The sequence below is a fragment of the Octodon degus genome, unplaced genomic scaffold, assembly GCF_000260255.1.
Source record: "Octodon degus isolate 3935 unplaced genomic scaffold, OctDeg1.0 scaffold00152, whole genome shotgun sequence".
In the NCBI taxonomy this organism is placed as follows: Eukaryota; Metazoa; Chordata; class Mammalia; order Rodentia; family Octodontidae; genus Octodon; species Octodon degus.
Window position 1 is genome coordinate 1,984,403 of NW_004524728.1, and position 11,745 is coordinate 1,996,147.

At 38.9% G+C, this 11,745-nt stretch overlaps 1 pseudogene across 1 annotated transcript; it reads left to right on the top strand.

Annotated features, from left to right (window-relative positions):
- Positions 1 to 4,634: 4,634 nt before the first annotated feature.
- On the top strand, positions 4,635 to 6,114 carry LOC101569149 (annotated as a pseudogene). Its single transcript, XR_192790.2, has one exon. The product of XR_192790.2 is annotated as an ADP-ribosylation factor 4-like (transcript).
- The last annotated feature ends 5,631 nt before the right edge of the window (positions 6,115 to 11,745 follow it).

Genomic DNA, 11,745 nt, shown 5'->3' on the forward strand with positions numbered 1-11,745 from the left:
ACAATTGGCCTGAAGGCTAAGCTCTACCACAAACAGCACCATGTGGAGAAAATACAAACGAAGAAGACTTATCAAGATGCATGCAAAGAGAAACACCAAACAAAAGAATGATGAAAAGACTTCCCTGGCAAGCACAAGGATCTGAGTTCAATCCCTGGCTCCACCCAAAAAAAAAAAAAAAAAAAAAAAGTCTGCACAAGGAGTAGTACCTGCTTACCTGCTAGATAGAGAAGGACAGTGTTGTGCAAAAGTACTTTCCAATATGATTAAACAAAAACAAAAAGAAAAAGCTGGAAAATGGGAAGTTCCTCTGCCCAAAGTTTGTGCCCAATAAGAAATGGAAGTATTAAAAGTTATTCAAACTGGAAAGAGAAAAAAGAAGGCATGGAAGAGGATGGTTACTAAAGTCTGCTTTGTTGGAGATGGTGTTACAAGAAAACCGCCTAAATATGAAAGATTCATTAGGCCCATGGGCTTATGTTTTAAGAAGACCCATGTAACACATCCTGAACTGAAAGCCACCTTTTGCCTGCCAGTACTTGGTGTGAGAAAGAACCCTTCATTGTCACTGTATACAACTTTGGGTGCTATTACCAAAGGAACAGTGATTGAAGTGAACGTGAACTAGTTGGGCCTTGTGACACAAGGAGGCAAGGTTAGTTGGGGTAAATATGCCCAGGTAACCAACAATCCTGAAAATGATGGATGCATCAATGCAGTCTTACTAGTTTAACAGATGTTTCAGACAGTAACTTCTTATACTTATTGAAGACCACAGCACAATCAGGAAAACCATAACTTGAATACTGCTGAACAACTCTCATGACTACATTCCTCAAGAAAACTTTATTAAATTGTAAAAGGATTAAAATGGCCCAGTTTTATAAATTGTTTTTTATTAGGGGTCTGCTATGGCCTTACGTGTTAGCGAGATTGAACCACTTGAAAAAGTAAATATCAGTCTTTGCATTAAAGAGTGGGTACTCAGCAACACAGATCTTTCATTCTTAAAAAGCCACCAGTATTTAAGTCAGTGCAAACTTAATTAAGGGGTCTAGGGCTAGGAAATCTGCTGAAGTTATTCTACCTCATCATTTATCATTAGTCCTAAAAAAAAGTAATGTTTAAGTTTATTCTCAATATAGTCTATTTATAGTACTTTAAGAATGGCATTAGAAGTTTATTTAGATAATTCCAATTTAGTTGCCCTGAAAAGAAACTTTATTTGCAGTTAAATAATATGATGGTTATATGTTAGGTGTGCATCTCAAGTTTTGTGATCTGAATTAATTGGTCATAGCTTGGAGAAAAAAAAAAAAAAACAGATTTCTGAGAAAATAATCTCAAGTAGAGGAAAGGTTGGAGTTGAGAATTTAAGCCAACTGTGGAAAGGGCACATTTGGTAAGGAAAGCTGTGTGACAAGAAAAACAAAGAGAATGTATCATTGCCAGTTTACAAGAAGGATAACTGGCTGAGGCTGTAGCTTAGTGGTAGAACATTTCCACTTATCTACAATTCTGGAACCTGGGGGCCAGAGAGATGGCTCAGTAGAATAAGTGCTTGCAGGGCTGGTGAGATGGCTCAGTGGTCTAAAGCACCTACTTAGAACAAGCTTAGCAAAGTGCAGAGACTGCGGTTCAATCCCCCAGCACCACATGCCTGCCAGCCCCGCCCCCTGGGGGGCTGAGCTGGCCACACACACACACACACACACACACACACACACACACATAGATGAATAAAAAAGAATAGGTGCTTGCCTGGCAAGCACAAGGGCCTGAGTTCAATCCCAGGTTCTACCAAAATAAATAAATAAAGTTTTGGAACATGAATCCCAGCATGATGCATAAGAAATTGGTGCATGGAATTTGCTCTCGTGTTACCACAGCCTCCACAGCTAATCTAAGTGGTACTAGAAGCTATGAAATTTGAATATTTTGTGTTTTTTGTCCTCAATGTCTTTACAGCTTAAGAAATAGAACCAAACACTTTGAAGAGTTTCCAAAATATTTTCGGGGTCTTTTAGTTTTATTGGTTAAGTGTTTGATCTTGGAACCAAACTAACTGGGATTGAATTCCACCATTACTATTTACTAGTCTTGTGCCTTTAGGAAAGTTGCAGAGCCTCTTCACAACTAAGTTTTCTGTAAAATGAAAGAAATAATGACATCTCTTTCCTGGATTAAATATGTCAATACATCGAAATTACTAATAACCAGTACTTAGCACAAAGTAACCATTCAATGAATGTTAACTTTTAAAAGTATTAGTAAATTTATATTTGCTTAAAGAGATTGAGAGCTGACTTTCACATATATGAGAAGTGTATTAACTGTGCCAATTTGGGAAAGAAACACCCAACTGAAATGGATCAGCATAACTTTGAGTATGGAAGACACACCCTAGGGAAGATTGTCACCAGAGTGATATAAAGGTGAGATGAAGAAAAGCTTGTTTCTGTTCCTTTGGGGGAGCTCTGGTCTTCACCTTCACACTGGATGTCATCTCCTGACTTCCACTGCAGACTCTTCAGCATCTAACATGGACCTTCAGCCTTCTGGTACAGACTTGCACAGGACATAACTGTGATTCTGGGCCTTCAACTGCTTCCTTCAGATCTCCAGGAAAAGGCAGACCTTTTGTATGACTCTGTGGATGGTCACTGTAAGCCAATTTTGTAAATTCTTATGCATTTATATATCTTGCAATACAGCTCTTCCTCCAGTATGCACTGACTGATACAAGAAGTTCTGAGCACAGCTAAATTCCAGAGCTGCCATGAAGTTCCCAACTCACAAATATTCAAGATCCAAACTTTCACAAATACAAATGGACCTAGCATTATGAACATTTGTAGACGTGAACAAATTTGTAGAAGTAGCTCACATGTCTACTAGAAATTGTCACAGTTGTGCTGCTGTGTGCTTACTGTACAGTGTAATAGTGTATAGTAGTATTGCAACACAGTCAGCGACTCACTACATTTTTACAGGATTTTTTATACTTACATTGTATATCTGTGCTAGAAGTGCATAAGACGCACTTTGTCAGATTTCTGAATGAGTGTGAATTGTGAACATTCTCTCACAACAGAACTCTTTCATAACTTGGAGACTTAGTGAATGTTCTTAGGACTTGATCCCTCTTTGCCTTTTGGCTTTGCTTTTTCCTCTTCAGTCTCACACAGGCTGTCCTTTACTTGGCCGCAACAACTACAGAGTCAGCTTCTGTAGCATGGATGAATATATAAATTGTTTTCCAGTCAGCTCATAAAACTGAGTTACAGCCAACCACCCTTGGCTTACACACCTAAGAAAGAATGGAGGCTGTTCTCTGACTTTGCTCTGCATGGCATTGCCCATCAGAGGTGGCTGGGTCAGGATCAATCCATCCATAGTGCATACACAAGGAAACAAGTGGGTAAGTCCCTAACAAACACATGGGTTCTATTATAAGAGGGAAATGGATGCTAGGTTAATAAAGCCAAACAAGTCAATCTATCATTGGCATGATCTTCCTTACATTTAATCCCTAGACTGAAAGTCTGCTTGGCTTCATTCAGTGTTACCTTCCTATAATGGCTTGGTGTTGAGGGACTAATGTGTATTGGATTGTCTGGATGTTTATACACAAGTACCTTTTGGGATTAACACTTTAAAAATGATGGTATGGGAGTCAGCTGGGGAAAGAGAGCAATCAGGTTGTAGTTCTGTCCCAGTAGCAAACTGAGCTGACACCAATCACAAACACCATCCAAAATTCTAGTGCTACAGTGGCCCTCCAGTTACTCCAAATTGGAACAAAAAGTTCTTCCTTATTGTTTGGCAGTTATTAGATGTGCAGTATCTTAGAATGGAAGAGAGATCTTGACAAATACAGTTCTACTCACCCAAGGCAATTCCTAGGAGTTTGGCAACAGAGAGCTGCCTGAGAAGAGCAGTCCCAGTTGGATAGGTACACAAGCCCCTCATTCAAGATGGGGCCTGAATCCATACATCAGAGATCTCCATGGGAATGCACAAGAAAAGGTGGGATGACAAAGTTTTGTCCAGCCTCCCAAAATGTCTAGGGTATAGTACATCACATAATTATTTTATACTTTGCACCTAATCAACAAAAAATGTTTATATAAGGATGGACTATCCCACCATCACAGAAGGGAAGTGGACACTGCACAACTACAGGGACCTGGTAGTTGTGCAATGTCCACCTTCCTTCACTCACCATCACCTGGGGGCTTCACTGAGCGGTGGTCTGCCCCCATATACCTGTCACAGCAGCCTTGGTGAGCCCTACCCTGTCCCCCCACCATCACAACACCCTTGTGGAGCTTTGGCCTACTCCTATCATCCTCAGAGCCATCCTGAATTGGCCTTCACTTCATTGTGGCAGAAGCCACACTGAGCCCCACACAGCAGGAGCTTTGCTAAGCCTACACACCCATCCCCCACTGTAGCAGTGAACTTGGTAACCAGCGTCCTATGCCCTCCCATTGCTACTGAGACCAGGTAAATACTGGGAGCTTCAAAATGTCAAAACAGAGGCTCCCGCTCCTAAATAGTTCTTCGCCCGGCTGCTGCCAGCCTGCGCTTCTCCGGACGCCGTTGGCCTGCCATCGTCCCGACTGCCCTCCCTCCCGGGCATTTCTCTTCTCTTTATCCGGAGCGTAGAAGGCGAAGGCCCGGCTCGGCACGGAGCCCTTTCCGTGCCCATCGCAAGTGCCACCGCCGCCATGGGCCTCACCATCTCCTCGCTCTTCTCCCGCCTGTTCGGCAAGAAGCAGATGCGTATCCTGATGGTTGGATTGGATGCTGCTGGCAAGACGACTGTACTGTATAAACTCAAGTTAGGGGAGATAGTCACGGCCATTCCTACCATTGGTTTTAATGTGGATTTATGTGGAAACAGTAGAATATAAGAACATTTGTTTCACAGTGTGGGATGTTGGTGGTCAAGATAAAATTCGGCCTCTGTGGAAGCATTACTTCCAGAATACCAGGGCTTTATTTTTGTGGTAGATAGCAATGATCGTGAAAGAATTCAGGAAGGAGCAACTGTGCTGCAGAATATGCTTCAGGAAGATGAGCTGCAAGATGCAGCGCTGCTGCTGTTTGCAAACAAACGGGATTTGCCAAATGCCATGGCCATCAGTGAAATGACAGATAAATTGGGTCTTCAGTCTCTTCAGAACAGAACATGGTATGTTCAAGCCACTTGCGCTACACAAGGAACGGGTCTGTATGAAGGACTGGACTGGCTGTCAAATGAGCTTTCAAAACGTTAACGGAAGCTGGATCTGAAACCACAGACACGCTAACCTACCTTGGACACCTTTGATAGAATTGGCTTAGGCTTGTTACAGCAAAATTAGTTTGTATCTTGGTTATTAAACAGTATCTGAGACTGGTTTGGGCAGTTTCAACTTATTTTGTTGCCAATTATTATTTACCAAGTACAATGTTGCCAGTTAGCAATATGCTTGGTTTTCAAGAGATTTTCCTTGGGGAAAAAGTATCCTCTCTTACTCTCACCTTTAAGCCTAAATGCCTGGACAGAGCTATTGTGTCACCTTTATATCATTCTGACTATGTTTTGAGCCCACAACCAACAATGTTTTAGAAGTTACTTCCTTGGTACTTCACTGATTCCTTTATCATTCCTGGGACAGTCTGCTGATTTAAAAATGTAGCATTCCATTTGTATTTATTTCTTTCCCTTGCCAAAAAGATTTTCTGATGTTGCTCTTACCAGCCAGGGAGATGCTCCAAAACACTACTCGGCTCTCTTGCACTGAGGAACTTAGTTCTTCTCCCCGGTGAAACTTCCCTTGGTGTGGTTTGGATTTGCTAGCCGGTTCTGTGTTGGTTGCCAAGAGTCCCTGTGGAGGTGGGTTTTCATACTCAGCAGATTGCCTTCCTTTATAGTATATCTTTTTTATGTCGCATGTTGCTTTTGGTATCAGCCTGACTCTTTGCCCAATATATATGGTTCTCCTGATATTTTGTTGTTTATCGATGAACATATCTTTCAGAGTTTTTAGAAGACTCGTCAAACTCAATAATTTTTCTTCATAACCCATTTGGAATTATTCCTAATAAAATGATAAAATGTAAAAAAAAATATTTTTTTAAAATGTCAAAACAAATAAGCAAAAGATGATCTCAGAAATCCAGCCCACCCAAAACGAGTACAAGAGATAAGGACATAGAAAAACTTGGAAGTTACACATCTGAATTTTCTGTAATCATAGAAACTGAAATAAAGAAACAATACATTTGGCAATAGAAGAAATTATATTAGAAATAATCTCTCAGGTAAAAAAAAAAATGACAAAAATCATAACAGAATTGTGCAGCACATCTAAAGAAGACACAGATTAAAAAATAGGGGCACATAAAAACTGATGGAAACATTGAAAGAATAACACAGGAAAGAATTAGAATACATGAAACAGATTCAAACAGATATTCAGGAAATTAAGAATTCCATTGAAAGCTGGCAAACTTACTTAAATGAAACTAAAGATAGACCTTCAGATCTTGAGGACAGCAGTGCAGCTAATGAATGGGAGAGGAAAGACAAGGAACCAGGAAATAGCCATTCAGCAACTATAAGATGATGCAAAGAAAAACAAATTGAGACTGATACATGTCCACCAAAAAGCATGAATGACTCAAAAAGACTATTTGCAAAAGTAGTAGCAGAAAATTACCCAAGAATGGGGGAAAAAAACTGACATACAGTTAAATGACGTATACACAACTCCAGTCAGCCATAATCAAAATAAATCTATACCTAGACACATAATAATCAAGATCCCAGAAATTCATCAAAAGAACAGAAGCCCATCAGAATCACAGTAGACTTTTTGACATATACCTTCAAACCAAGAAGAGCTTGGAGTGAAGCATTTCAGGTCCTGAGAGAAAACAACTTCCAATCCAGACTGAAGTCCCTGCAAAACTGTCAAATTTAATGGAGAGATATAATACTTCCATGATAAAGAACAGCTAGACATTCATGACCACCAATCCAATCCTACAATGAGTGCTGACAGATATCCTACAAAAAGATAGGGATAACCACAATATCAAGAACAAGAAAAGAAAGGAACCACCAAACAGAGCAAGCATTTAAATGGAAGAGAAAAGTAGGAAATCTATAGCATTAAAAATAAAGAAAATGTGACAAAGATAAACCAATACATATCAGTTATAAATATCAATGTAAATGGCCTCAATTCAAAAATCAAAAGAAGCAGACTGGCAGAATGGATCAAAAAACAAAATCCAATATTCTGTATACAAGCAACACATTCAATTTGAAAGAAAATTCATAAATTGAAAGTCAAAGAATGGGAAACAATACTCCATGTGACAGGAACCCAGAAGAAAGCAGTAGTAGCTATACTGGTTGCTAACCAAGTCACCTTCAAGCCAAGAATATTAAAAAAGATAAAGAAGGTCACGACATATTTGTTATGGTAAACTGTAAGAGAAAAGATAACCATCATAAATATATATGAACCCAATGTAGGAGTACCCAACTACATAAGACAGGCTTTAACAGACAAGGAAAATCAAATGAGTAATAACACAATTGTAATGGGGGACTTTAGTACCCCCCTGTCACAAAGAGATAGATCAATTAGGCAAAAAAAAAAAAATCAGCAAAGAAATGATAGAACTAAAAAAAAAAAAAGAAAGAAATGACAGAACTAACCAAAATTGTGAAGAAATGGACTTAGTAGACCTTTACAGAGTGTTCTACTCAGCAACATCAGAATACATTTTCTTCCTGCTGCATATGGGACATTCTCCAAAATAGACAATATACTAGCACATTGAACATACTTAAGTAAATACAAAGGAACTGAAATTTTCCCATGCATACTATCTGACAACAGTGCAATGAAACTGGAAATTATTGAAAAAAAAAGAAACTGTAAAAACTCCATAAACACATGGAAATTAACATTCTCCTGAACAACCAATGGGTCACACATGAAATTAAAGAAGAAATTAAGCAATATTTACAATCAAGCAAAAAAGCTGACACGAATTAACAGAAACTGAAATCAATAAAAACTTCCCCCCCCTTTATTATGTATTTGGTGCAGTCTCACTACACAGCTCAGACATGTAGTGATCCTCCCTGTTTTCAGCCTCTCCAGTGCTGGGATTACAGGCATGTGCCACCACACCTGCACTCAGTCCTGGGCTCAGTGCACCCGGGACACAGGGCTGGTGCAGCATGTGGGGCCAGGATTGAACCCTGGTTCCTGTGCTTGCAAAGCAGGCACTTAGTCAGCTGAGCTATCTTGCCCGCCAGAAAGCTCTCTTAAGAGAGACATTCATAGCAGTAAATTCTTGCATCAGAAAAAAAGCACAAGCCCGAAGAAACAATCTTATTGTACACCTCAAGCTCCTAGAAAAAGAAGAGCAAATCAAACCCAAAACACAAGGAAGGCATAAAATTATAAAGATTGGAACAGAAATTAATGCAATGGAGATGAAGAAAACAATACAAAGAATAGGGCTGGCCAGATTGCTCAGCAGACTAAAGTAATTCTTTAGGCAGGCTCAAGGACCAGGTTTGATTCCCAGTGTGCCATGCCAGTCCTGCCCCCAGGGCACACTGAGACCGCAATTGAGACTGGACATGGTGGTACGCCCCTGTAATCCCAGTACTTGGGAGACTGAAAACAGGAGGATCACTGAGTCCAACCTGTGTAGTGAGACCCTGTAGACCCTGTACTAAATACATTTTTTTAAAAAAATACAAAGAAATAATGAATCAAAGAGTTTGTTCTTTGCAAGAATAAGTAAACTTGATAAATTCCTAGACAACCTTATCAAAATAGGGAAATAAAAAATTCAAATTCATGCAATGAGGGAAAAAAAGAGTCAAATCACTACAGAGCCTATAGAAATTCATAGGATCATAAATACCCACTTCCAAAATATTTACTCTCACAGGATGAAAACCAAAGAAGAAAGGAACAAAGTCATAGTTACATAGGAATTAGCAAAGCTGAATCAAGAAGATATCAAAATTTGTGGATGTCATGATAGTCTACTTAGAAGACCCCAAAAATTTCACCAAGAGAATTGTAGATTTAATAATACGAATCAACATGCAAGGCTGAAAACAGGAGGATCACTACAAATCTGATCTGTGTAGTGAAAGACTGTAGACCCTGTACTAAATACATAAAAAAGCCTTAAAACATATATACATACTAAAATATATATAATGTTGCTACTACACTGATTTTCACTTATAACTGGGATATCTGGAACATAAGTTTCATAATAAGTGAGGGACCACTGGACTCCCAATATTGCTATGAAGACTCAACGCAATCCCATTTAAAATACCATTAGTATGACTCACAGATCTAAATAAAATATTCCTAAAATTGATTTGGAACCAGAAAAGATATAGCATAGCAAAAGCAATCCTGGGAAACAAAGTAAACATTGGTAGCATCACAATTCCTGACTTGAAATTATACAGCAAAGCTACTGTGATAAAATCAATATGGTATTGGGAAAAAAAAAAAAAACTAGACCTGAGGATCAATGTAACAGATTAGAAGATGCAGACACAAATATAAACACACTCATCTACCTTATCTTTGACAAAGGGGCTAAACATGTTCACTGGAAAAAAGATAGCTTCTTTAATAAACGGTGCTGGAAAAACTGTTTTTCCACATACCAGAAACTAAAACTAGATCCAGGCCTATCACCATGCACTAAAGTCAAAATAGATTAAAGTTCTAAACATTAAAACCGAAACACTAAGTCTACTGAAAGAGATAGTCGGTGGAAATCTTAAAGACGTAGGAGTAGGTAAAGAGTTCATGAAAACAACAACAAGCCCTAAGGGTTTATGGGTATGATCACAGCATTCTTGTGGAATTGTCTCTCTCACGATTAATATGAACTTAATGTTCTCCACTGTAGGTCAGGGCCTGTATCTCACAGTCCTTCAGATTTAAACAGAAAAGCCAAGCAGTCTCACAGCATGGGAGTCCAGGTAGGAGAGCTGATGCCCTGAGTCAGAAATGGAACTGTCTCATCACAGTCAGATTCAGAAGGACTTCCTTCCCTTCTAGGCTTCCCATGACTTGTGATTCACATAGGCTGGCAATGAAGAATAATTAAGCATAAGAAATTTGCAAAAATAAAAGAAAAATATTGGTTTAAGAGAATGCTTAAGTAAAATAAACTTGTAAAATTATAATGTGAACATCACAAGAAATTTAACATATCTGAAGCAAAATTAGAGATAAAAGATGCAGCTGATAAGTTGAGGATACATTTTGAAAAAATTTTAGGAATTATAATTCATGCATTAATTTCTAACTGATAAAATAGGAATGGACTGAACAATAGAAGTGAAAAATAATTCAATGAATGACTAATACATCTATGGACCTAGGACTTCACAACTGAGGTACATCCTCATCTTTTCTTTTCTTTTTTGTCTTTTATCTTGAGACAAGTTCTCACTAAGTTATCCAGGATGGCCTGATCTTGTTATCCTTGTATGGCACACCCATCTCAGAGGTGATTTTTGAGTCTTCAAAGATGCATAAATGGTCACTGGATAGATACTTTGAGTGAGGATAGTGGAGAACACATTCTATTTCACAGCATCATGAAGATCCAACAATCAGTCTTACATATCTAAGTAGCTACAACACCTTTGTATGGCTGTATCCTGTTTATGGAAGATATGTATAACCTTCCAGTAGAACAGGGGGGTGTCCCAGTCATGTTGAAACATGAGATTAACCATCAGATGTGGGACAGAAAGGAAAAGAAAAGGGATCCAAGGAAAGAACTCTAAGGGGCAACAACCCTAAAGGGCTGGGCAGAGTGAGATATACCTGGGCCAGGAAGCGAAGAAAGGCAATTGTAGGATCCAAGGAAAGCTGTACCTGGGGCCACAGAAGCACTCCCTCCTAAAAGAAATACTAGAATGGTCAGTAGTATTAAGTGACAGAGAAAAATCAAGAGGATGAAAAGCAAAAACAGTTCACTGGATTTGGGATTGGGTCTTTGATAGAGAGCCAAGCATTTTCAGGAACACAGTGGGATAAAAACTTGAAGTCAAATGGAGAAAGAATTATTACAAAACAAAAGCAAAAATTATAATAAAAATTAGTGGGGGTGAAGAGAATGCACATACACTGCTAGAAGAAGTGTAAACAGTAGGACTCAAAAGGTTTTAGTATGGGTATATCATTTGACCCAACTATTCTGCTGCTAGAAAATTATCCCAAGAAGAGGCATATCTATCTATACCAAGCTTCAGTTATAAGCTATTCATCTGAATGTGGGTTTTAAAAGTAAAAATAAAATTTTAAAGGAAGAATGAAAAAAAAAAAAAACAAAGGATACAGTATTGGGATACCAATGTAGTCTACCTAAGGAAAATCTACACTGAAGTTTATGAAAGTTGAACTTTGGGCCCTTCACTTGCATAGACATGAGGAGAGACACTGGCAATTTTGTATAATTTTTAATGTTCTTTTCCTTAAAGAGACCTCCCCAAACTGTGTAAGCTTTGGGCCTCCAAAGGCCCATACTTCAATTTCTCCCTCAAAGTCTATGAACATAGTTATTAAAAAGTTGTATCCAGGGGCTGGAGAGATGGCTCAGAGGTCTAAAGCACCTACTTAGAACAAGCTTAGCAAAGCATCAGGGACCGCGGTTCAATCCCCCAGCACC